General features: G+C 43.0%; 1 long non-coding RNA gene across 2 annotated transcripts; it reads right to left on the bottom strand.

The window, feature by feature from the left end:
• Window positions 1-27,997, bottom strand: LOC137851039 (uncharacterized). Of its 2 annotated transcripts, none has more exons than XR_011092969.1 (4): window positions 27,846-27,997; window positions 23,233-23,397; window positions 1,410-4,945; window positions 1-1,141 (listed from the first exon to the last, which is right to left on the bottom strand). It is a non-coding gene; the product is annotated as an uncharacterized lncRNA (long non-coding RNA). The 2 variants fall into 2 exon arrangements; XR_011092968.1 differs by having other exon boundaries at window positions 8-1,141; window positions 4,723-4,945; window positions 27,846-27,993.
• Window positions 27,998-27,999: the final 2 nt, after the last annotated feature.

The raw sequence follows: 27,999 nt of genomic DNA on the forward strand, positions 1-27,999 counted from the left end.
CTATTGAGATCTGTGGGGCCTAGTCATAAGGGGTTTGATCTGAAGTCCTTTAAAATAAATGAGAGTCCATAGCCCTTCTATCTGCTTTAGCAGGTTTTTGTTTGTTTGTTTTGTTTTGTTCATGGTTTTTATTTTTATTTTCCCCCTGAGTCAGGAAAACAAGATTGCTGTTACTTAAGGTAAGGTCTGAAGAGAAGTTTTATTTGTGTTTCTATTAATGTTAAAATCGCATCCTTCTTTTAGCGTAGAAAAAAAAATTCTTGCAAACTATACTTCTGAAAAACTGCCTTTTGGAGTAGGCAGGACTAGACAAGTCTACCTGGATGAGGCAAGACAAGCTCATTAATGCTACTGTTTGTGAAAAAAACAAGCACCCCAAACACCACCAAAAACAAAACAACAACAACACAACAAATCAAAAACAACCATTGAACCATCTTCCAGTGCTTTAACATGAAAGTAGGCTGCCCAGGAATATATATCTGCATCCTCTCATCTGCACAACCATACTACAGTAGCGCCTGGCAAATTTAATTACAACACAGCATTCTGTTTTCCCCCAACGAGAAGAGGAATTTGTTTGCCTCTTGCCCTGGGCTTTCACATGTTGTTCAGAAAGCTCATATGCACCAGCACGGTCTGGGTGAGAGCTCTGCAAATGCAGGCCAGCTGCCAGCAAAGCTGCCTCCAGCTCTGCTGCTCTCCTCGCGGAGCTGTCAGCCCCACACTTCCAGGGGAGCAGAGCTGTCAGGGGGCAGCCGGAGCTGCACCGCGCTGCTGCCCTGCTTGTAATCACAGCACATCGAGCATGCAGGCTGCTAGGAATACCTTTATTAAACATGTGCTGCTGCTGTGGCTTTTGCTGGTGCTGTGTAACAGCGCTGGGCTTTGAGCCTTACTGTTTCTGAAGCATCAGCAACTGCATCAGTTGCTGTTCCTGTTAGCAGGGCAGGTGGAAGGGTGGGAAAGAGCCTGAAGCTGATCCAGAAGAAGGCCTGCACCAATAGTGCTTTTCCTGTCTATGTGATGTGGGAATTGTCGGGATGCCAACAATTCTGCTCCTTTTGAACATCTTTTAGCAGAAGAGGCTTCTGATTTCTGTTCCAGTTGAAATGCTTCCATTGGTTTCTCTTGGTTCCACCTGAAAAAATAGGATTTAGATCAGATCCTTTGGGCAACAGATTTTCTGCACAAGTTATTGATCGCTGGAGCCGTGGTTCATCCACAAAAACCCCAGAAAGACCCCAGTGGAATGCCATCACAGAAAGGTGAACTTGACCTGAAAATGGATTTCAACTTCAAACATCAATGTTAACCAACATGATTTAACTTCCTGGCAAATACTCTGCCTTTGCAATGATCACGAAGAAGCAGAGCTAGCCAGAGCTTTTTGCAGCCTCTAAACCTACCTCGATCCTTCAGCTTCCGCCCATTTATTAGGCCCACATCCAGCTGGTGCTGTCTGCCCACAGCCCTGGAACGAATGCAGTTAGGCCAGCTACTGTGTTTCCACAGCAGTGCCTCACGTCGGGCAGAGGGTACCAAATGGCATGAATCCTGCAGTGGCCTCACACTTTCTGGAGGTTCTCCAGGGCTGAAGAATCCTCGATGGATTAGTTAAACACACGTCAGGGTTGTTTCTCCCTGTCGTAACACAGATCACCATGACCAGACTTGAGGATGTGCTCCACGTCCTTCATAGAGCCCCAACCCATCACGTTTCCAAGTGCAGTCCAAGCACAAAATGAGGCTCAGGGTACTTCTGGGTAGTACAGTTATGATTCAAAGAATATTAAACTTTTTTATTAGTTTGATTTTTTTTTTTTAAATCCAGCTAGGCGAGTAAGACGGTGGCCACCGTTTAACTTTCAGCTTACAAGGAACCTGCTGGTTTCTGCTGAGTCACAATGCTTCACACAGAAATGACTGTTGAAAGTCAAAATGCCAAATTACTTTCCCATGTAGAGGTAATAAGTACATTTCACAAAGGGCAGAAAGTCTGTTAGGACATTTCTGGTTCTAGGAATTTGCAGGCTAAGGAATTAGTGGAGATATGAAATGAATGAGCTTAGATAGAATGAGACACTTCAGTTACTTTTACCATTATTAATGCGATCTGTTGGACTCAGCCACTTTACTGGAGCCTTTTTCTCCTTATACAGGAAAATGTGAGTTGGGACTTTTTTTCTGACCTGGGACACACGACAAGCCCTTGTCCAAGAAGGCTGCATAGGGTGGCACTGCCTCCCTCCTGCAGGGAGCACAGGTCAGGGACAGCACCGAGCAGCTTGCTGCAGGCAGCATTTAACCTGTAGAAGTGTATGCAGGGTTTTATGTATACATCTGCTACACCTGCTGTGATTTAAGGCAGTGTCTGCCATAAGGAGGAAGTCACTGGGCACACTGTACTTTGTGGGGATGACCCACTAGGTTCTGGTCACCCTCGACACCCACACAAGTGAATACAAGGCTACTCCAAGTCCAACACCTTGGACTTGTGGATCCCTTCACTCCCAGGGGCTTTGCCACAGCAGGCTCCAGTCTTGCCAGTAAACTTAATGGACAGCCAGCCCTATGAAATCAACGGGACAACGTGTGCATTCACAGCTACGGACATGTGCAGGTGTTTGTAGAATCAGTGTCTTCTACACCCCCACACCTTTCTTCCACCTCATGGTATTACAGCAAGTGTGTATGTGTGTGGCAGGCTGCTTTTCTCTGCACCATTTAGATGAGAGCCCCAAGATAGGGCTGAATATCTGAGCAGAGTGACTTCAAATGAGCTTGGTTCAGACCCAGGTTCTGTTTTGCTTTCCACAAAGTAGCGGGGTCTCTGTGCTCTCTCCAAGTGTTGTTGATCATCTGCACAAGCAGCAGCACTCTCCCTCAATTTCTGGCCTTTACTAAGGAAACCATTGATCTAACTAACAGCCCGAATTTATCAAATACTGATCAGATGCACCTTTTCTGGAGACAAAGATCTTTTTCATCAATTGCATTGGGAATTTTACATGGAATTCAATACGTGTATGGTCTCTGAAGGCAAAGATTTTCACTGAGTTTTATTCTGAAGTATAAATAGCCTTTGACTAAACTTGTTTTATTAATTTGCAGTCATGTCTCTTCTGTATGTAGACAGGATTTCCAAGTAAGGGCAGATTATCGAAATCAGATTCTAGCAATGATTATGCTGTTGGTTACTTTCCTGCTTGTAGCATGTAGCTGTATTTCTCTTCCCTCCTCAAAGAGACTTAGACCCTTTGATACTGAAATACTAATTACTCTGTCATCTGTTGTTCACTTATTAATGCAGCTAATTCTCTTCAGGCATATTTTCCTCTTTTTGGTTGCTGCCTTTAACACTTCATTCTGTAATTTGTTTGCTGCTTTTTCTAACTTTTTTTTTTTTTTTTTCAGACTATATTCATAATGTTGGGGTTGCTGGATAAAAATCATTTTTTAAAGTAAAAAAATGAGAGATTTTAGAGTTTATTTGATATTTAGAACTCAAAAATTCAAGAGACTGGAGAATGCTTACCGTTAATTAAAATTAGGTTTTAAATTTTCTTTGTTATTTAGAATAAGTATTATAGAGGTTTACTTGATTTGCAGGAGCTCTTCACACCAGATGCATTAAAATGCAGCCAAATCTAATTTACATACCCAGAACAGAGGAAGGGAGACTGGGGGTGGTGTCAGACCTACAGAGTGTGTGGTCACAACAGCATGGAAGAAAATATGAAGATCCTAAGAAATAGGAAGTTGGCAGGAGCTCCTGGTGCCTTGTCTTTGTAAGGAGCATGGTGTGTGAACTGGTGACTTGTGCAGAGGAAGGATTTAACTGCTAAATGGCTCGTTGGCATCACAGGTATTGGAGTATTTCGTATCCTTCTGCTGCTGGAGCTTTAAAAAGTAAACGTGGCAAACAAACAGAAAGAATCCAGAACCAAAAAGGGCAAAGATAGGGTTTGGACAAATGCTTCAAAGGCTGGAAGAAATGCCTTGCAGTGGGAGACAGGGAACTGAATCTGCTTGGCTTGTCAAGGAGAGGATTGAGGAGTGACCTGATTGCACTGTGAGGCACCTTCACAGAGGAGGAAAACAAATTCAAATGGCTTTTTAATCCAGCTGAGAAGGCAGAACAAGAAATAAGGCTGATGGAAAAAGGGAAGCCAAAGACAGGCAAATCCCAAACCAGGCATGTTTTTAATGTTGCAGAAAATTAACTCTTTGAACAAAGAGTCAAGGGGCATGGTTGATTGTTCTTCTTTTTCTGTCTTCAGTCTTCTCTGGGAGATAATGCTCAGTTAATCATCAGTAATTTTGTGCAATACAGTCTTAACGGGGTAACAGTCCACGTCCTCTGACATACCAGGGGTTAGCCTGCACAACCTCAACACTTCTGGTGGCAAACGTTATGCTGCTGTGAAAGAAGTGCTGCTTCAAGTGAAGTGTGAGTCTCAAAGGGTTTAAAGTCTGTTTTGTAACGTCCTACTGGCTCGAGCAGGGATGACAAGCATGTCTTTTTCTCCTATTTTATTTATTTATTTTTTGCTTTTCCTTTCTCAAATAGCGGACAATGCCACACGTTTCAAATCACGTCTGTTGGACAGACTTGATATTGAAGTTCAGTGTGTTTTGAGATCCTTGGATCCTTTCAGTATTCCTTCAGAAGGACTGAAAGATATGTATTTGCTCTGGTATAAACCTATGTGTACTTACAGCTGTGGTGGAGCAGAAGAAAGATGGAAATATTTGCTTCTTGAATGAAGTCTTCTGCTGAATGCCTTCAGGGTACTGTTCTGGGGGAGAAGAGGTGCCCACTGCTATTTGTACATCAGGCAATTATTTTGACCATAGGAATAATTGTAGGAGTGGAGCAAGCCATCACTGAAATTTACTCTTTTGACAGTCTTCCCAGGAAATGCACCCATTTCACAAGATTCTGTAAAAAAAAAAAAAAAAAAAAAAAAGGTTTATGTAATGATGTAACTGCTGTAACAGTAGTGCTAGACCATTGTTTCTAAGAGAACAGCAACTACGAGATCTCTTGGCCAAGAATTGCCACGATGGAGACTTGAGGTCCTCTGGAGGTGTAACTGATGTCAGATTTGCTGCTAGTTTTTTCTCAGCTGTTTACTCTGGTAAATTCTGGTTTCATCCGAGTCCTAGCTAATGGAAGAGCCAAGAGCTACGAAGTTATTTTCTCTTTCACTTTGATGATTTTGCATTGAGGGAATATTCCCCAAGGGGAGGTGAAATCATGGAAACAGTTTATGGGTGGACATTTATTGCTTTTGGTTTATTGCAGGTAGGAGTTCCCACCTACACTACAATCAAGTGTGCAGAAGCTTGCAGGAAGTGCTATTGCTTTTGAGTTCATGTAAAAAGGCTTCTCTGCTAAGACATAATCTACAGAAGAGTATTCCTGCGCTGTTATAATAAAAAGAAGCATGTTTTCAAGCTTTGAAAAGCTGCAGGTTGCAATATTTTTATTTTTAGTTTTCTTAACGAGAATTGCCTGTAATGCACACAGTCAGTGACTTGGCTAGTGAGCCAAGCGATTTTCCTGGGCTTCACCGGCACAAGCTGGTCAGAAGGACTGCAGAAAGAATTGTTGACTATCCTTGACACGTAAGATTTAAACCAATTCAAGAAGTTCAGAAGCAGCATAAAATTTCATATTGCCAGCACACGTGGTTTAAAACTTTGCAGACATGTTGACAGCTGATTATGATGAAAAATTTTTGTAATGATCCCTTGAACCTTGAGGCTGGGGATATGTATCAATGGTGAATTGGGTTGCTACTGGTTTTGTGAGGAGAAATTTCCTCTGATATGACAATCCATAAATACCAGAAAAAAAGGTAGGTATAGCAAGTATGCATTGCACTATACTTCAAAGTAGTTCAAAAACCCTACTGCAGGGAAAATCTCAGGATGGGCCCTTCTTATTTGCATAATTAGTTTAATTTCATCACCTTCCTAAAGTTTAGTCATTGTAGTTTTAGCACAGACAAGTGTTACATTGGTTTCGGTGCTGCAGTGAAGCATTTCTTATTGGATCAGCTTTGTTTCAGCCAACACGTGGAGGTGTTTGCAACTTGCTGAGCAAACTGCTGCTGTTCTGCGTGAGTTTGCAACTTCTCCTCAGCTCTATGAGAGTCACAGGCTGAGCGCCAAGGGAAAGAGAGCCAGTGAAAAACATCTGACCGAGGCCAGGTCGACACGCAAAAGGTTCCTGCTAAGGCCTCAAATACCTACCTGCAGCTAGGTGTTGAGTTTGGATTTTGCATTTAGGTCCCTGTTCTTGTTTTATTGGGCTAGGGAAGACTGAAAGGTTTACTCATGTTTTCAGCTATTTTATAACATTTCAAAATATCCAGATGAATCACGTTTGAAACCTCTAAGAAACGCAGGTTCTCATTACTTTGTTTTATCTTTATTTTCCTAGTCACAAGGAACTTTTTGTGGAAGGCTCCCAAGGGGACCATATACTTGTAAATGTTTCTAAAGCAGGTATGAAAATTGTGGCTAAAAAAAAAAGAAAAAAAAGAAAAAAAAGCAAGTTGAGAATTGTAACGTTCTGGATGCTAGAATCCATTCTGATGGATTAGTAGAAAGAAGAACTAGAGAAGGTTACTTCTATTATTGCTTTGGTACTTCAATAACCCTAATTTTCCCACCTGTAAAATGAGCATTAACCTTCCTCTGAGGATGCTAAAAACCTCAAGTTTAGACCTTTGAGCAGCTGACAGGGACATGTGCAAAGTGTGTTACAGTTTACAGCTAGCATCCTTTTTTTTCTCTCTCTAATTCACAAAATGGAAACCACTTCAGTAACACCAATACACCAATCACCTAGTAGGAATCCCATTCCAAACAGGTTTGAATAATTCAGGGCCATTTGCTGTGTGGACATAAACTGTGAATGGATAACATCCAATCCATAAACACCCTTGACTGTCCCTCCTCTCTGCCTTACAAAACTGCCATGTCGAGTTAAATTTGCTGCATTTCACGAGGAGGAGAGGAAGGAGATGAGCAGCCTGAGCCTTGATGGCCAGCAGTATGGCATTTGCTTCATTCTGCCAAATTCCATTTTCAGCAGGTTGCCCTCTTCTGTTGCATGGAGCTCGCTGCACATACACACAATGTGAGTGAAAGTCGGAGGTGAGAATATTGGCAGTTGAAACCATATTGCTCATTTCTTTATTATTTGTGATTTGCATACAATGTGTGCTTTCCTGTACAGCCAGAGATAAAGCTGACAGCAACCAAGCCACGACCCACAAAGCAGCAGTATGACCACCACGCTGGGGCACAGCCTCAGTGCCTTTGCAGAATGACAAATCTATTTCTCTCTTGCTCAGGTTTTGTTGCACAAGCAGAGCTGACAGAAGAGCTACTGAGGTTCAAAGCTTATTCCTCCAGGCAGGAGGCAGCCTGCAGCCCACTGCCAAGCCCAAAGAGGGGTTGCAGAAGAGCAGAGCAGACCCTCAGGGCACCTCACTGCTAGGCTTGGTGGTGGTTTCCACATGACAGCGTCTGCTTCTCAAGCTGATGGAGCATGGCCCAGCCTAGCTTTTCTGTATGCCATCTCTGTATCCTGTGCAAGATGCTAGGATACTTAAAATAGCAAATATGAGCATCTGAAAGGAAGAAAACATTAAGGAGAGTGCTATTCCCACAACTAACAAACGTGACACTCATTACGTGCTCCATCTCCCTCTCTCCTCCACCTGCACATTTAGACACAGAGCAAGGAAGGGAGAAAAATGAAAAAGCAACATTAAGACCACCAAAACAGTCAGTACTCAGACTTCTTACACATATGCCTGCCAACCATTTGTATGCAATGACACATTTGGAGGAAGGATCTTATGAAACGTGCAGCCTCTGGCAGCGAGTGCCTGAAAAGCATTCGTTATGCCTATTTCTCATTTAGTGCATACTCTTGGTTTTGTGAATGCATTTAACTAAGACCACTGCCCTCTTAATAGCCATCACAGAAAAGACATACGGATGATGACTGAGGCTGTGCATATTTTTTTTTTAGAGCAAGTTCCTTCTCACACTAGAAGTTGATGCCCTTCAGGGGATAGCTGTGAAATCCTGCTTTAACTCTTCTTTCCTTTTTAATTTTCAGTCTCTGTGCTGTGGAGCATCCTAATATATGAAGGTAGCTAGCATTGTATATTATGACTTTGTAATTTAAAACTTTTTATTTTTGTAAACTGATCTTCGAATGTTGAGCTTACATTTCCTCAAAAAATCATTTGGAAATAAATCAAAGAAAATAGACCAAAATGAAAAAATAAAATAAAATCAAACCATACTGATTCGCTTTAACATTTATTGAAGTTACTGTGGCCAAAACAAAACCAGAAAACAATACTTGTCAGTATGAGAAGTGTCCAAGTAAATTGTAGAATTTACAGAAACTACAAGTATTAAGAGCTTCATGTAGGAAATATTCTACAGAATTTGACCGCATGATCAGCTCTCAAAGTTATTCTTCTAAAAGGCCAGAAGACCTTTGAAACTTATTTTCCATATGAACATGTGATCTCTGTTGCTTAGGTGAAATGCACATGAGTAAGAAAACCCCATCACCAAGCCAAGATTAATTATTTCATTTTGCAGCTAATAAGTAAAGTTAACTTTGGGCATTGTAAATAAAACAGATGTACCTTTGCACCAAAAATCAGCAATATTTCCATCATTAAAGTAGATTTCATGAAAAGTGTTTAGCATTATTTGTGCCAATTCAGACAAGAGCTCAAATTATTGAATCACAATGTTTCAGTATCCAGCTTGTGTTATGATCGTACATGACAAAACCAATTTGAGGTGCTGAGAAGCAGCATTGCCTATTTGCAGCACCTCGGTGTGTAGTGCTTCCCATCCAATTGTTTCCTTGCTGCAGAGCAGCCTCCAAGCAGGCAGGAGCAGACATTTGGCTGGAGAAGCAGGAGGGGGTCCTTTAACAATTCACTTTTTCAGAAGCACAATAATATCAAGAAAAAAAATGTGAAATCTTTAGGTCTGTTTCCACTGAGTCTCCATCAGAACAGCATTTGTTCTTCAGCACAGTTACCTTGGTGAGTTTGGATGGCAGGAACTCTGCAGAAATAGAAGTTTCATAACAGCAAATGTAGGCTGTAAAAAAAAAACCTCAGACAATACATATCTTTCTGCACATGGGCTGAAGCTACGGGGCAGATTTTTAAAGTACATTGATCACTTCGGCAAAAAAAAAAAAAGTTCAATTTCCAATTGGATTTACAGCTGTAAGTCTTTTAGGGAGAGATTTTGAAAATCTGTTTCGGGATTGAAATAGGGAGGTTATATTCCCAAGGGCTCTCTGGCGTTTGCAGAGGCCAGCATCTTGCCACTCTGCCACCTGGTGCAGCCCTCAGTCGGCACAGGGCTACCCCCACGGGGATGTGCACTTGGGACCGGGAGTGCAAGAGAACAAAGAGCAAACATAGGAAAGGAAACCCCTACCCAAAACACCAGTGAGATGCCCCCTTGCTATCCACAGCACAATCATCTTTTTATAAGAAACAGGGGACAATGACATGAAAGACAAAATGTTTTCTTTTTAAAATGGCTTTTCAGGGAAACATGATTTCTTTTGAATATTCCCCACTTCTCTTTCAAGTATACACTCCTACCATCTTCAAATGCAACTGTTATGTCTCAGTTTGTGTAAAATGGTACTTAATGTTGATTGAAACATATTTTCAAATCCACCTATAACACTTATTATACATGGAATTAAAATTTATTTGTACCTGATCTTCAAATTAAGGTTTAGCATGTTTCTGTCATCTGTCCAACAATGTTTATACAACCAAAAAACTCTTTGCAGTGCTGCATTGGATGTAAACTCCACAACCATTAAAGAATCTGACAAAACCAGAGTTTCAAAACAGATGATTAGTCCATTTCCTAACACGAGACTCCTTGAGTATCCTCTTATACCTCTTAAATCCTCTAGTTCGCAAAACTCTCATACAAACAATTCACATCCAACTTGTCAGTTTAATCACACAGAGACATTATTGAAAAATAAAATCAACATTTTATTCAGAAAAAAATGAATTGGAATAAAGTCTGGTAAAAAGAAAAGGATGAAAACTTTTTCAGATTTAACATGAGATGACTCCCTGTTTCATCTCCTTTGCCATGTTATGATTAAGGAATGTGAAGTTTTGTGTTGGCAAAATTAAGTATGACAGAAATCCGATACTCCTTTGTATCGGATACTCCTTTGTATCCGATACTCCTTTTTTGGCAAACCAAAAACTTAACGCATCTTTCTCTATTAAATGATTCCAGTCTGCAGTTGTTTTCTGAATCATGAATGTGATGAGCAGTCCCATATCAATATTATTCAGCCTTTTTCAACTTGAACATCCCTGAACATTTTCAGTGGAGGAGTAAAAACCAATACAATGAGATGATGTAGTACCAATCTATACAGGTATGTAATGTAAAGCATATGTATATTCTAGATCAGTTATGTTGCACAGACATTTTAAATGAAAGTTACTATTAAATGTAATAGGAAAAAAAAAAAACACAGAAAGGTGTTATCTAGTCCCTCTCATTGGATCAAGGCAGGATTTGCTATACCTCCTATAGTTCATGACAGTTCTTGCCAACATCCTCTTATTTCACCTTAAAGCTCATCCTGATGGTAACTCCACAGCTCTCTCAGGCATCCAACATTTGAGAGCTTTAACTCGCATCAAACCCTAATCTTTCTTACACCATTTCAAAGCCTTTGTTCTTATTTACCATATTTTAAGAGATTATTCCCTTCCTCTCTGAAACAGCATGCGCTTGAAAATTGTGATTATTCCTTTCCTACCAATCCCATATTTTTATTCATTAATTTAAATAATTAAAAATATGTTTTCCTCATAGGTTATGTTCTTTACCAAGGGAGACCATGTAATTCTCCTCTGGATGCTCTCCAAGTGTGCCACATTGCTCTTGAAGAGCAATATCCGAAACCAGCCACAGTGCTCCAGCTGAGGTTTGATCAATGATGGGTGGAAAAAGGATTTTTCCATGTGTCTTGCAATCTATATATGTCTGTATCTCCCACTCTTATGAGATTTAGGGGGAGTGTTGGCAACTGCACAGTTGAGATTTATGTTTAGCTATACTCTCAGGACTTATCTGGAAAAAATTCCTCACCGCTTGTCTTTCATCCTCTTTTGGAGGGGAACAATCCACTAACCAACATATTGCATCTTATTTGTCCTTATTGAATCCCAGCCAGTATTTTTAAATCATTTCCCCCCCCAGATATTTTAAATTCTACTCTAATCCTTGGGCACACTTGCAGCCTCTTCCACCTCAAGTCATCTTCAGGTTTAGGTCTCACTTCCATTGCCTAAGTCAGAGACCAAATGGGTCAGCATTAAAACATCCAGGAAGTCTCTGATGCTCCATCACACCTAAGAAGCCTGCTTCTATGCCAGAGGAAGTAAGGTGGCCTGACACGTTCTCCATGAGGAACCAGAAGTTATTCATTACCTTGCAGTTCCCACAATTACTTACCAGTCTATTTCTGCTCTTCCTAGGATCTGGCACCAGGCTGGCCACTCTACAGCTACCAGTCCTCTGCTTTCACCATTTTTCTGAGGGTACTATCCCATCTTAAATTCTTTAGAACTTTACCCATCTTTAGAAATAATCCACAGTACTCTAAACATGGCTTTAGTCTGTTTTTAACCCTCCAGGCCCAGCTGATTTCAAACCATCTGGCATAGGGTAGGAGCACTTTGTTGCCTCCTTACTGCTGGAAATCTGTGCATGAACTAATAGTTGCTTTTATAAAACCTTTTGGAAGAGTCATGCAAAAGCTATACACTACTCATCAATTTTAATGAGTGACTTTCTGAAAGTATAGTGCATGCCTACAAAGGACGCAAAAATACTAGAACTCCATGCTTTCACATTTTAGGTGCATTCAGCAGTTAATTAGTGAGTAAAGGGCACAATATAAGATTGTTATCTAAAAGTTAGAAGCTCAACAGAATTCCTAAATTTTGATCAGACCCTCCTTGCAAGAAACAATATGCAAAATTAGCTGAACACTATTCTGAAAGCAGGAACCCAGCTGCTTATTGCCAAATCTATAGCATATTGATGAGAGCAAAGAGTTCTGCTATCCCACAGCTTGTCCTCCCCCATGCTTATTGATCTAACAGCTGTATTATCACTCATATTTCTTCCTTGGTACAATAACCAATGTCTGCAGCAATTCTGTCAATGCCCTGTGTTCCATTTATGAAAGAAGTAAGATTGGGGTTGTTAACAAGAGTCAAAGGTAACATCAAAACTCAGCTTTTGGTTAATTACTAAAACCCTGTGCTTTGCCTGTTCACTAGAGTAAAGTGATAAAGCCAGCACAAGTTTCTAACGCCCATTACTGCTTCCTTGCTCCATGACTGCCCTGAATCCCTCCCCGCAGGTGACCCCATTGCCTTCCACCACAGAGCACTGGTGGAAGTCGGATGAAGCTGCAGCTACAGGATGCTCCAGATGCAGGGAGCCCACAGAGCAAAACGTGAGTATTAAGCAGTGCCATCTAGTGTAGTGCAGGGACTCATTCGCAGGGAAGGAAAGCAGCCTCCAGGCATTGTTACCCTTTAACTGGGCAAGAACCACAGGGTGAAACCCATGCACACCACACAAGGGCTTTGGTGGTAAGTGAGACCAAAGGATAAGAGGGGTTTCATGCCTTTTAAGCCTTGCCTGATTTGTGCCCTGGATACCCAGACACCCCTCCACCCCAGTTCTTTTTTTTTTTTTTTTGGATCTTTGCCTGAACTACAAATGGGAGAGGGCATCTGCATAAGCCTCTCTATAGATTTGAGCATTCGTACTGCCGGATTAAGGGACCCATTTCAGCAGCACAATGACAGATGGCAAGAACTTGGTTGGAGGGAGCTACCAAACCAATTTGTGTGTAGCACCTGGTACTGCAAGGCTTTAATGCATGCTCCAGCAAGATCTGAAGTCCATGATAGTAAAGATGCTTTCAATACTGAACTAACAGAATCAGTACAGAAGGGGTTGACATGCTCCCTAGTAGTTTCACACACTACCCATCCTATGCAGAGTGATAAACTCTTCATCTTCCTTGTAAGAATTTATAGTTATAGCATAGTTCGGAGATAAAAATATAGATAAAACACTGCATAAAAAACACATCAACTGCTGTTACAAGACAATAGAAATACCACAATCAAGTATCTCATAGAGATCTGTAACAATTGCTGTAACGTAACAGCCTTTTTATCAGCTGAATGTTTTCCTCTCAGCCCTCAGTTTCCCTTAAGTAGGCTGGAAGGCTGGGTAGCCAAACTGAACACCAGCAGCATTTACCCGAGACTCTTCCTAAAGGGACTGAACCAGTCAGAAGCATAAATCAAAGCCAGGTAGGCCAAATCTTACCACCTGACTCTTCCCAGCTCTCTACCACCACCAGATAGCAGGCAGATCACCCAGGTTTGCATAACAGAGCCTTATCCTTAACATGACCCGGTCTCTTTAACCCCAGAGCAGCTCCCTCCCTTAAGTAAGCTGCTTGTTAGCCTTATCTCATCAGCTGGGAGACAGCTGATTAGGTACAGGTAGAGGCTAAGCCCATCTCCTTAAAACCCCATCTCACATGTGACCAGAAGAATATATATATTTTTTAAACTTGCAGAGAATGTCAGTCTTCCTAGGCACATGCCTAGAGAATTACAGGTTACTAAGAAACCAGATGAAATTACGTGACCTGTATTACACAGAACAATGAATTAGATGAGAAATTGGCTTCTCTCTTCTTGAAATCCGTGAATGCATTTTGGTTTGAGCAGCATGAAAAATGCTTTTACTTGTGTCTGATTTGTAAAACTATATCCCCTACTACATGACAACATTTATGTCACAGAAAAATCTGACTCTTTAAAGGAAATAATTTCTTTGGTAATGGTTATCTGCAGAAACTGACAAATTAAAGCTTTCAAAAGTTTTCTGTTCTCAGTTGGGCTTCTAAAATAGTCACCTCTGCAGATAAATATAACCGTGTATGTCTGTCACTATTTACAAAACAAATATTTAGAAGTGTACTGAAAAGTTGAAAAAAGTGGCAGTGTGACACCCAAGCCAAGACAAAGGGAAAGGGGAGGGAGAAGTGTGTGGTGACCCGATGCTACCCACTGCTGCCCTAGCAAAGGTCACCTGCAGAAGACATTTCTTCTAGCACCTCTGCTCTGCTCCGCTGCTTGGTAACTCTGCAGATTTGCCTGGTCTCTGGGGGGCCTGATCTCCAGGTTGGGCAGTGTTGTGATAACACTTCTCCAGCCACAGGAAGGAGATCAACAGCCTCGTGCAGCAGGTTTTCCAGCAGACCCTGTGTGGTGGCATGCGACCTGCCTACCTGCCCTGCCTGTGCACAGAAAGGCACATCCCCGCCTCCTTGCTCAGCTCTGAAATGGCAGGAGAGGAATAGGCCGCGTGGCTCCCCAGCATCAGGCTAATTACAACCAGCTCTTGCTGAGGCTCACATCAATAATACAAAACCCTGGAACAGAGTGGCACAAATTTATGCTGTACGCTTGTTAAATTCTCCCTCCTTTGCAGCGAGATCTCAGAAAGGCACATGGAAATACTTTTGGCAACGTGTCATTTATTCAGGAACCTGGAAAAAACATCCCATATTACTCCATCATGGATCCCCCATCAATAACCTCACAACAAGGATACGGGGTCGATTGTCCCACCATGGGCTCTGTTGTGGCTGGAGCCTGCTGCTAGCAGCAGGCAGCTGTGGATGTCCTGGTGCCTCGGGACTGCCTGGTAGCCGTGCCCCTGGATTTGTCCCCGTGTGTGTAGACCCAAGGTGCATGCTAAATGCAGTGCTGATTTTTACATTTTGTTGCTGTGCAATTTCAAAATGCATTTTCAGAGCCTGTGTAAAGCAGCCAGGCATAGCATTCCCCTGACAAACTTCTCTGGAAAATGAATGATTTTTACCGATACGTGCTAGCAGCAACTGAGTTCCCAAAGTAGGTACCGTAGTGGAGACGGAGGTCTCAAAACAGGCAAACCACTCATACCCAGTACATCTCCCATAGCTAAAGTGCAGGTTTATCCAGTAACAGTGATTTGCATTAGAAACTGGAGCAAGCTATTCACTGGTGAGTTTGATTGCAGAATCACCATATTGAAAAATGTTTTTAAAAGTTAAGTGGCAACTGCTTAAGTGTTAGCAATGCCAGATGATAGCCTTGCAGTGGTTGGCCAGTATTGCCCTGAGTGGTTGCTTTTTTCCAGCAACAGAAGAGTTCTTCGTGAGGTTATCTTGAACCTCCAAACCATGTTCACCCTACTGGGCGCCTTTCTCAAAGGGATGGTTGTTTCTTGCTATTAGCAAAATTTCTGACTATATATTTAGTGATCACTATCAACAAAATTCAGCAGGACAAACAAAATACCAGGCCATTGTGGATGTCCTGAGCAACATTAGCCAGGAAGTCATGTCAAAAGCAGGAACTGTCCCAACAGTGTGCTAATCGGGGATCACTCTGTAATCACCTAATTGACCCACTATTTCAAATAGGTGAAGCTCTGATTGCTTTTTTATTCTTCCGAAGTTGCCGTTACCTGTTAAATTACACCACAGATAGCAGCAATTTTCCCTCCTTCTACCTCATCCTCCAAAAAAACACTAATGCTTTCCAATGTGTTGCCATTTATTGCTCATTTTGCCACATGAACACTCACACAGAGCTGACTGACTAATCTCTGCTGTTAATGCACAGAAACGCTAGGCAGATCTGTCTGTATCTGAATCATTCTTACCCTGTGCACACCGAGTCTCATTCAGGTGTTCAACACGTTAGTCTAAGTGTAGCTCTACATTAAAGTCATTTAGTAAATGAGTGATTGTTTCAGTCTTCGGAAAGGAAGGTGGGAGAGGCAAGTATTTTTATTTTCTGTTACAGTGTTGCTGCCACCTAACTTGTGCAGAAAAAGCTTGTGGTACCTGGTGTCTGAACTCTTTCCTTTGACTTTGTTCTTGGTTGGTTACAACTAAAGATTAATTAAAAAAAAAAAAGTCTCCATTATATTTTGATAAGCAGTTAAAAAAGTGATTATGAATTGATCTTTCTTCAGAATGAGATAAAATCTCTCCCTGCACATAATCATGTGCCATCTCTATCTGAAGAAAGATCAACTTAAAATCACCTGATCATGGATAAAAATCACTTGATCATGGATAAAAAAAATCATAAAGGGATATCTTCTGTGAAATGAGTAACTGGCATGAATAGTTCAGCCTGTGGATTCTTTAACTCTTTTTACTGCTACTTCTACAACTTCTGGACCTAGTGTGGAGGGAGAGGGCATTATTTTGATAAAGTGAATATGTCATTTCACTTTGTTAAAAAAAAAACAACAAAAAGCACCATTGAACAAACAGGGAGAAGATCAATTGGTTTGCTCACCTTTGCTTTAGAGTGCATGTTTAACTGTGTACAATCATTACTTTTGTTTTATTTCTCAGCTCAAGTACGTTGTGCTGCATGTAAGACCAGTTCTGTCACCAACACTGTGTATGCAGAAAGAGCAGCAGCATTGTAACCACAGTAGTTCAAAGACATGAGAGACAAAGTTTGCAGGAAAAAGTAATTAACCTCTTTGATTAGAACAACTGTATTCATTTTTCCAGCTGTAATAAAAGACATTACTCCCCTATTCTTTTATATAGCTATGTGTGTTGTAATGGCTTCACATGAGCTGTACATAACTGCCTCAAGCTATGCTTTTAAGCAATGTTTATTTACAGTTCTCTATTAAGTTGGTCTCCATGACTTACCATCAAAATATTGAAAGGCTTCTCCTTTTCCTTGTGAGCCCTCATTTTCTAGGTCAAGTAACATTTGTATGGAGCCCTGCATTGCTCCAAGACAAACACGCTGCTGGGTTTGGGCAGTCTGGTTCAACGCAGTGGCTGGGAAGACCTTGCTTTTTATTTCTTACACCTAAGTGAGAGGTGATCAGGAATAGAGAAGTCCTGGTCAGACAGGTCCACTGGCATCTTATTTAACATTTAGTTTCGCACAACAAAATCCATAGTGAGTTATTAATTGAACTCTTGAGTATATTCATTATGGCAAATACCGCATCGTTTTGGCTCATCCAGTGGAATTCATTGAAATCCAAGTCAAGGTGGTTGGTGGCTTCAGTGGTGGCAAAACCTCTGAAAAAACTGTGGAGGGAAATTTCGTGCTCTGGGCTAGAGGTATAGAGGCTAGATAATGCCGTAACGTTTGTGAATCCCTATGCCAGACAAAATATCCTAGACAGTAAACATGTAGTTTGTGTTATAGTCCTTCACTGTACATTTCCCAAGCAAATATAAATAAAGGCAAAATGTTTGAATCATACTCACTAGGTATACTAAGAAAATATAAGACATAGGCAGCTATGCATTAGATACTTGGTGCAAATTCATAGATCACAAAGCTGGAAAGACTATTTGTGATCATCTACCTTTTTTTTCTTCCTTTTTTTTTTTTTTCTTTTTCTTTTTTTGTCTTCTGTATTACACAGGTTACAGGACATTCTTGAATTAACTCCTGTACGAAGTGGAGAATTTCTCTGAGAAAATCAATTAATTTCAACTTCAAATGTCTAGGCATGGGGAATCCATTACAGTCCTCAGTAAATTGTTCTAATAATTAATTACTTTCCATGGTAAAATGCCTAGTTTCAGATTTCACTGGTTCTTGTCAGACAGTTTTCCACTTGACTGAAATGACATGTATTATTAAATTCTTAGTCCTCTACTCCATGACTACAGGGAGAGTGGAAATTTATAAGCTATAACCAACTCTCCCCTTAACCTTGTCTGTGTTAAGCTGAATAGATCGATCTACTCAGGTCTCCCACTGAAATACCTCCCTTCCCCTCTTGTAGCCCTCCTGTGAACCTCTCTCTGTTCCCCACCAGTCCCTGATGGTGGGCACCAGAACCGAGCACTGCTTCAGTCACAGCTGCTCCTTTGCAAGTACAGGGGCAACATGACTTTACCCAGAGGTATGCTTCAGTGCATATGGGGCACTCACCCTGTGACTCACATCCTTGCATTGAGGTTTATCAGATTATTTATTATTATTTTTAAAATATCTCTCTGTATACTTAGAGAGCCTTTATATGTACAGACAAAATCCCGATACCATAAATACATATACTAAGCCCTGAAATGAGCCTGGAGATCCTGAGCCTAGCTGTGTTCAGTCTGAAAGGGGGTGGATCTGGCAGGAGTGGTGTGCAGCAGAGAACTGGATTTATTTGAAGAAGAACACGTCAGCTACTTCTCTAGAATTGTGCCTACTCTATTTCTCTCTAAATTGTGCCTAAGAGAGGGAGAACAAAATGCAGCAAACCCCCTAATAAACAGATTTTATTTTATGTGTGCTCCAAGATCTTGCAATCGTTGCTTGTTTTTCTGGCCAGAATTAAGGTATCTGGATTTTTCTACAAGGCCCCAGGTAGCTTCCTTGGATGTGTCCCCTTCTTTTTTTTTTTTTTTTTTTTTTTTTTTTTTGGGAGGGGGGGGAATGGTACCCACCATAGCCAGGACACCCAGCAATATCAGAGAAATACAGACAGAAGGATATCTGGAAAGGCCTTTTCCCTGTAGTTATCCTTTAGGATGTATTTCAAGCTCACTTTTTAAAGTGGCCTGAGGAGGGGACACTTAATGTTGGATCTTTGCTTTGGGAGGATTTCAGAGCAGAAAAGAAGTGATACAGTTTGTCTCCAGCACACCATGATTATTTCCTGCAGTATGTCTGTAAACCAGCTCCTTGTTTTCTATGGATATTGCATCCACTGGTGCAATTGTATTTTCATTCATTTTCAGAGGCCTGTAGCAAGTGATATACTATCAAGGTAATAAAGATGATAGAAAAGAGCAGGATGAACAAATGGGCCAGCCTGCATGAGCTAACCATTTGATGGACAAATTTTGGCTCTAGCATGTGTTCTTTATCTGTTACATCCTGCTGATTGGTTAACAAAATGAATACGAAAAGTAGAAAGTCGGTAATTTGACAGCAGGTTTCTTTCTGCCTATGTTATGTACAATGACAGAGTGGGTGGGCACAGAACCAGACTTCCTGCAAACTTGGAGGCAAAGGCCAAAATGGCATTTTCCTTCTCATCAGGGACTGGGAATACCATGGCAGTACTTGATCTTATAGAAAAATTAAATGCAATTTTAATGTGTTTCCTGCCCTCCGTCCCAAAACAAAACAAAACAAACAAACCAAACAACCCAGTAAAACCATTAGAATGGCTTTCTGAGCTCTCCCACGTATGTCCATGCACGTCTCTACCTCTCTCTGATATCTGGCATGACCAAGAGCAGTGAAGGCAAGATTTTGCTTCTGGAGTTTAGTGTATGAAACGATGAGTAAAATTCCCCCACTGAGTCATCATTTCTCCAGCATGTAATATCTGTATAACAAGTTGGCCAGAATTTCAACACTGCATATGGCTTCTTCACACATGAACACGTTTCTTATTGCATATTTGTTTGAAAGGGGGTATCAATTTCAGAAAACAAAGTACACCTCCAGTTTAAAAAATGGCTGTGTGAAGTACAAAGAGCTCTGGTTTTACTTTCTTCCATAAAAACCATTATGCAAAGTTCAATAGGAAAAACATGAAATATATAGAGCTTAACAACGCAAAGTTCAGTTATGTGTTAAACGGAGTGTGGACTTTGCTAAGGCAGCATTGTTCTCTATAGGTTAGTGGTGATAAATACAAATACTCATGCGATCCTTCAAATTTCAGGTGTACTGCTGCCATTATTGAGGTTTTGCACTAGGCAATTTTTCAGTTGCAGAGCCTTGAAGCACTATCCAATGAGCTATTTATTTATTTATTTATTTTTCAGATGGTCTTTCCTTTGGGGAGAGAGAAATCAAGTTTATACAAGAGAACATACTGGTTCAGGTGAATCACTCAGTCTTTAGGAGCAATGGTCAAGCCTCAAAGGTACCTTGGAGACTTGCCTTGGGTTAGCATCTGAAAGATAAGGCATCGGGATCATTTTAGCAAAACTGCTTTTGCATTTCTTATGTTTTAGAGTAGGGTCAATAAATGGTAGTGGATAGCAAGTGGAGAAATCTCGCTGCTCTTAAAAGAAGACTTTCCTGAAAAAACACGGGCATTTTTGCTATTTCTCTTTCCACATACTAGCTCAAAGTGAGGGACCATATCAAAGAGGTGCATGGACAGAGTGCCCATGGTGATGCCTGGTTCCATCATATCTAAAACTTCACTGTCAGATGACTTTGATTTTGGCCTTTTTTCTATGTACTATGAATATGGGTTAAAGAAACACACCGTCATTCTGATAAATAAACCTGCTTCTTACAACAATATCCCTCAAAGTCTTGGTATAGATAAATGTGGTGATTCTGGCAGAACTCCGGAGACAGAGCACAGAGGACAGTCCTCAGCTCATACCTCGTTTCATTCCTGAGTGCTGTCGTCTTTCACAGTTAGTGCCTCCTTGTTGCACTGCTTAGTGTGGGGCACGGCTGGTTAGAAATCAGAGAGCCGCAACAGTTTCCCTGTTGTTGCAAATTACTGCAGATTTCAGTCTCTTTCTGCAGGTTTCCAGACTGACATAAGGTTTTGGGAGAGTCCTGTAGTGATGGGAAAATGTAGAGTAGGAGTTTTGTAGCCCCTCCTTGACTACTTACACTAAATAGAACCTGAGAGGAGGTCTGCTCCCAAACTGCATTCCTAAACTGGGAGATCTGCAGGATACAACAATACCTCCCACTCCCTATCCTGGGCATCTTCCACAAATAATGAATCAAAATTCTCTGCCGCCTTTGATTTGTGGCAGTGTCCTGCTCCCCTACAGGTGACAGGCACCTACCTTGGTCAGAGGTCCTCTGAAATGGTGCAAGGAGCAGCAGCAGGACGTGGTAACATTTACTACAGCCTCCTCTATAACTGATGCCACATAGGAAGCTTTGGCCATGTACGCCTTGCAGGTGGTGCCTCAGGCAATAGCAAAATAATACGGCCAGCAGCGCAACTATGGAGCAGTTAGAGGATGTTGCATTAAGAGACAATGCAATTATCTGAACTTTGCTAACAGTTATGATCATATAGCAATTCAGGGGTACTAGGTGTATCCATACCTCTAGTTCTGATGATGTCTGTGACCAGAAAAACTGTGCTTTTGCTGCAATAGTTTATTCCAGGCTGTTCTCTTCCCTGAGTAACCACAATCAGAATCACAGTTTGTTGGTGTAATGGCATCTGTAACAGCTGATTTTGTCAGGATAACCCCTTCAGAGCACACACAGATAGCACCAATTTTATTTTTGGTAAATTGAGATTTACACCCCACTTTAATATATAAATCCCCAGTTATTTTGAGAATACTTTCTTATTTAATCAGTTGTGTTGTTTGTGTTTGTTTGTTTCTTTCTTTCTTTCTTTCTTTCTTTTAATTAATGATCTATTGTTGTTATTGTTTGGAATGGGGTTACATTGAGTGAAATTTATTCAGTATTTTAACAGGAACAAGGAGACCAGCATAAGAAGTGTGCAATAGATGAGCTGCATTTGGTGAGCAGGGAAAAGTCACATGAGGGCACACACTATTTATATTCTTCTCTTGCTTAAAGTTAGTGTTAACAGCATTGATTCAGTGTGTTGATGATAGCTTTATTCAGGACTTTAAAATGGCATATACACATTACTGAGTCAAAAGCTGGCAGAACCAACAGTTTCTGAAAGGGCACTTTTTTAGGACCATTCTGTGACCCTGCCCATGGTGTTTTAGTTTAAAAATGTGGGCACCTTATATTAAGGCTACACCAGCACAAATCTGGGACCACTTTGAGCAGATCTCAACTATGAAGAAAGACCAATTAGATTAAGGGCCTGAAAACCACAAACTAGTGAAGGAAGTGATATTTGCAATGAAAAATGACACTCGTTTCTCTGCTTTGGTCTTGAGCTAACAATCCCTTCAATGTCGTGAAGCGGCGGGAGGACCCCATGCTGCTCGCACTCTCTTCCACATCAGATGCAAAAGTGAAATTTGGATGATATTTTACCCTGGGGATGGATTAATGTTGTGTTCTGCCAGATATTTCAGATTGAGTAATTCTCTTCTTCTTTCTCCTTCCTCCACAGTTTCCTCCTGCTGTAAGGTGCAGAGTGCCAGCCGGTTAATCACACTCCACCCCATGGTTGGCTTTGCCTAGTAGCGCCTGAAACAGTCTTTGTGTAACCGTATCTGAAACTTTTTGGCAAAATTTCCAGTGATCACATCTTATTCCACAGTAAGAAAGTCGAGAATGCTAATAGAGAGAGGCTGCTAGCATTTTCAGCACTGCATTGTTAGTTCCGGCTTGGTTTAGACAATGTGCTAGGTGATGCTGTAAACCAGTAGCTGGTTTATATCAGTATTGCTCTTGCTGAGAAAGATACATCACCCACGGAAAGAATAAAAAACCCTACACGCACACACAAAAAAACATTCTCAATTCTCTGAGCACACCTTCTCCTTTAGGATAAAAGTTGAACGTAAGGCATCATTATAACGTTAAAGAACATTTGATGCCCACATAGAAAACTCAACACATTTGAAACACTTTTCTTTTTTCAGCATGTGTCACATATTTACTCCCTTTTCCTCCCTTTATCCTTTATTACTAAGGAAATGAGGACATTTGCATGAAAACAAAGGCTTAGGTTCTTAAAAGTTTGTCTATTCCTGCCTGTATTTTCCTCCTCTGAAGGGATAGGAGCCTTCTGTAGAGAGTACTGTAATTGCTTCCAACCCAAAGAGCTGTGATGAATAAGAAGCAGTAACTTTTAAACAAAGACCCTGTTTTCATGCAAATATTCCTAGTAATAAAGCATAGAGTAAAAGGTATATGTGAAGTTATGCTTTGCAGAACTGCTATTTAAAGCAAAGTAGCTTTGTAGAATGAAGTCGAGTATGAATTTTTCTAACTGCAGTAAGGGAAAGGGAGTTTGTGTATTTTCCATAAGAGATTCCAAGTGTCTCCAAATGAGACTGTTGAAAGGCAAATACAGAATATATCTCAATATTATTCTCATCAGCATCATCAGCATCACTCTGTGTGAAAAAATCCTTACCGGAATTATGGCACACGTCTCCTGGTTTCTATACAAGCCCAGGAACATACAGCCTTCTTCCCCCAAAGACTTAGCAATCCAGTTTGTTCTTCTAATCCATCTCTGAGTCATTGTCTTGGTCTACCTACTCTTTATCTTCCAAACTCAGGAATAACTGAACAAAACCTATTGAAAAAATAGAGACATATAACGGATTTGGAGACAATACAGAATGGGTAGTATTTACATTCACATTTACATTACATTTACATAGATCATACATAAACCCACATACATACATTTACATTCAACAATAAGCCTTTAATAGTTTAGGCTTGGCTTCACCATGGCAGCCTCCGATAGATACATCAAACACCTGGAGGCATTCATTTGCTTGTGGTTTTTGTACATTTATACTAGTAAGAATCCACCTGTCTAATTTCTGATCTTCTCAGCAGCCAATGTCGTGGATCACCTACATTTATTACAAACGCCAGAGATGCCAGCAGGTGGAATGGTGGCTATTCCTCTTCGTGGACACTACCAGCAGCGGGGTCCTGCCTCCCCCAATATACCATGGTGCCGGATTGCCTAACTGTAGGGGATGCTGCCAGGCACCTGAGAGCAAAGCAAGACAGCAGAGGCAAACCCAGGCGGTGCGTGAACAATGACTTCTGCCTCCACAGAAACTAGGGCTGCCAGAGCTCATTGTTACTGTGATCACCAGGCTGTAAGAGACGCAACAATAGACCTCCACAGAAATTCCCTCCAGAGGAGAGGAAAGGCACTAGAAGACATGCAGTTAAAGGTAAATCATCTGGAGTTACAGTTTCTTTATTCCTAAGCATGTCGTCTCTTGGCTCTAAGAGGAAGATGTGCAGCCTTCACAGAAAGCAGGCTTTTCACTGGAGCTCATGCACATGGCAAGCTAGAAGTGTTAAAATAATTTTTCTATGTCCATGAATTAGAAAGAAAAAACACAGAAGAAATATAATTCTTACCCTCAAAGGCTACACTTAACCATCCAGTAACTCCACATCAAGCACAAACTGCTGGAATATTATGGTGAATAGTTTCAAAACACTCTTACACTCTTCCTTGGCAGAACGCGAATGATACTTTTCAACCAAAAGCCTTCTCTTCTCTCTCTCTCTCTCTTTTTTTTTTTTTTAGCAAGTTTTAAAAATTTGAAAATGTCTTCTCAGCCTTTTCTATGGAATCAGAGCTACGTCACCACAATGTTATAATTTCATCTTGAAACACTGGTGGTAACTTTAATGAGAGACATCAGGCCCCATTCTGCCTAAGTCTTCACTTTCTATTGCCAGTGGACTTGTTAGAGCTGATAATTCCAAAAATACAATATTTATAACTTATTCATGATTTATTTTAAACCTCTTTCACAGTCTGATGCATACGAGGCAATTTAAATCACCAAAACTCTGTTTTGCAACTAACACTTCATTACAATGAATGGAAAAGTTCACACATCTGTTGGTGTTGTATTGTTTTAGGCTGGCGGCAGAGCAAACAATACAGCAGTGCACTGATTTGCTGTGCTAAGGCTGTCTCCAAACCAGAGGACAGAAGCTTTCCTTTTCTGGAAAAGGGAAGAGAGTTCTGCAGAACATGGCAAAAGAGCCTCAGTCCATGGCTTCGAAGGACCAACACGGCCCCATTCCCCAAGGATGCTCAGGGGATTCCCTGAAGTTCAGCTGATTGATAATGGGGTGTCGCTAGAAGTCTTGACAGAAGGAGAATCTCTGTCAGCTCCTTTCATTCATTCATTGCCAGCAGAGTCCCATCTGTACTATTAAACCCTGTCAGAGTTTTGATAAAGAAAAAGAAAGGTGAACCTAACCCCATGTAATTTTTTCTCATTTAAACTTTTATTTCCAATTTCAGATTCTTGGATGATTTAAAAATTAGAGATAATAGATTCTCTATTATAAATTCACCAAATATATTCTGCTGAAATTACTGTATATTTAGGGTCCTACATAATGCCTATAGGTTCATAGAGTCACAGAATGGTTTGGGTCGGACGGGACTTTGAAGATCCCCAAATTCCAACCCCCTGCCATGGGCAGGGACACCTCCCACCAGACCAGGTTGCCCAAAGCCCCATCCAGCCTGGTCTTGAACACTTCCAGGGATGGGGTGTCGACAGCTTCTCTGGGCAGCCTGTGCCAGTGCCTCATTGCCCTCTGAGTGAAGAATTTCTTCCTCATATGTAATCTAAATCTCTCCTCTTTTTGTTTACAGCCACCCCCCTGTGTCCTATCACTATCTGCCCATCTAAAGAGTTGTTTTCCATCTTTTTTATAAGTCGCCTTTTAGTACTGGAAGGCTGCTATAAGGTCTCCCCAGAGCCTTCTCTTCTCCAGTCTGAACACCCCCAGCTCTCTCAGCCTTTTTCCATAGGAGAGGTGCTCCAGCCCTCTGAGCATTTTTCAGGCCCTCCTCTGGACCCAGTCTAATAGCCCCACATTCTCCTTGTGCTAGAGGCCCCAAACCTGGACGCAGCACCCCAGGTGGGACCTCACAAGGGCAGAGCAGAGGGGCACAATCACCTCCCTCCCCTGCTGGCCTCTCCTCTGTTGGTGCAGCCCAGGACGCAGTTGGCCTTCTGCATAAGGTTATGGATGCTATGTAAATATTTTCTACAAAGTACGTTTGGATGAGAGTGAAGTCATATACCACACACTTGACTTCATTCAGATCACCATTTTTTTTATGATAGGCATCATTTTTGAGTCCTGTGCTGGTGCATTGTTGGGGACAGTGGAGTTCCAGGATGCTCCTGGGACTTCTGCCCAATTAATTGATGGAACCACTCATAAAACATCCGCACCTTTCACCGTGAATCAACCCCCCAAACTGTAAAACAAAGAAACAAACCCAGCTGAGTATTATGCTAGTTTTGACTCTCCATCCCCACTCCACTCCACACTTGCTTTTCATCTGCTTTTATGTGTTCCCACTCCTATCATTTACCAGTTTCAAAAAAAATAACGAGGGTTCCTGGTTTTATTAAGGCATGGTCCCAACTCGACTGAATTTAGGAATTTGTGTCTGCTGGGAAGGGGATGAGGCTCTTTATGTGATCCAGAGCAGCGCTCCTGGGCATGGAATTATTTTCTGATGTGCCAGAGTGCTCCTGCCTGTTTCCAGCAGCCCATGCGTGCTATAACCCTGTGTATCACCGCTCAGGGTGTGTGGCTCCCTCCTTCCCCCCTCGGTTTGTGACTGGCTTTGGATTCCGGCTCTGCCGGCATGGAAGTTGCCGGGAGCCCCCCGGCTGGCTGGGATGAGCACCATTACACGCCAGCCCCTTTCAGCAGAGCAGCCTTCTCCATGCCCCGACCCTTTCCCAAATATAACAGCACCCTGAAGTAACCCCCCCACACACACCCTACAGAACCTCCTGGGCGGGGGGCCGGGGGTGGGCTCCCCCCACCCCTCCCTGCACAGCGCATCCTTTGTGAGCGCCCCCGGCTCCTCCAGCGCCGGATCGGGGCCGCCGCGCTCATTTCCCGGCCACACAAAGCCTCGGCCCCCCCCCGGGGCCGGTCCCGGGGGCTTGGTGGTGGTGGTGGAGGTGTGGGGGGGGGGCACCGCCGTGCACCTGCACGGGAACCACCGGGGCGAGAGGGGGGCGCTGCGGGCGGGGACCGGGGGTGGGGACCCAGGGGGGGGGACCCGGGGACGCCCCCGCGGGGATGCCCGGACGCCAAGAGCGCGGTGCCTCCTCCTCCTCCTCCTCTTCTTCCTCCTCCTCCTCCTCCTCCTCCTCCTCCTCGTCCCCCACGCCCCGCGGCGGTGCGGAGGGGGGGTTACGGGGAGGGAGGGAGGGGGGGGTCTCCCGCCGGGGTCGCGGAAGCCTCGAGCCCCCCGCCGCGGCGCCGCGCGCGCTCCGTGCTCCAATAAGCGCTAATTAGCTCCCAGCCTAATGATGTGTCAGCTGAGCCGGGTGCGCGCGGGGAAAGGGGGTGGCGGTGCGGTGATGGGGTGGGGGGGGGAGACACGGCATCGCCATGGAAACGCTCCCCCCCTCTTCCACACCCCCCCCTTTCCCCATCCCCCCCTGGCTGGGGGGGGGGTCTCCCGTCTCCATCCCGGCCCGGGACAGCGCCGCCCGCCGCCCGCCGCCGCCGTCGCCACCGAAACTTTTGTCCCGGCGGCCAATCAGGGCGAGGGGGGGGTCCGGGGGGGGGCGCGGGGGGGCGCGGAGCCCCGCGGGGCACGGCCCGGTGCGGCGCCGCCGCGGAGCGGGGAGGGGAGGGGAGGAAGCACCGGCCCGGCTGGGAGCAGCGCGGCTCGGAGCAGCCCGGCTCGGAGCAGCCCGGATTAGCCCGGCCCGGCTCGGCTCAGCCCTGCTCAGCCCGGCCCGGCTCGGTTGAGCCCGGCCCGGCCCGGCCCTGGATGCGGGAGGCTCGGGCGGGCGCGGCCGCGGAGAGGCGACGCGGAGAGGAAGCGCAGGGGATGTCCTGCCCGGCGTGAGCTGAAACTGTGGCAAAACGGGGAAAAAAAAAAAAAAAAATCAAGATTTTTTTTTTTCTTTCTTCGTCCCCCTCCTTTATAATAATAATAATAAAAAAGGGGGTCTGCTCTGCATCCGCACGCAAACTTACTTGGAAGCCTCGCAGCCGGCTGAGCACGGAGAGCAGAGGATCCCCCGCAGCCGAGGAGTCCTGCATGGGAGCACCATCACTGCCCTGGCACAGCACCCGAGAGCCGCCTCCTTGCCTTCAGCATCCTCCTGGGACTGAGCTCGCTCTCCTCCGG

Source organism: Anas acuta, chromosome 2 (assembly GCF_963932015.1).
Source record: "Anas acuta chromosome 2, bAnaAcu1.1, whole genome shotgun sequence".
Classification (NCBI taxonomy): Eukaryota; Metazoa; Chordata; class Aves; order Anseriformes; family Anatidae; genus Anas; species Anas acuta.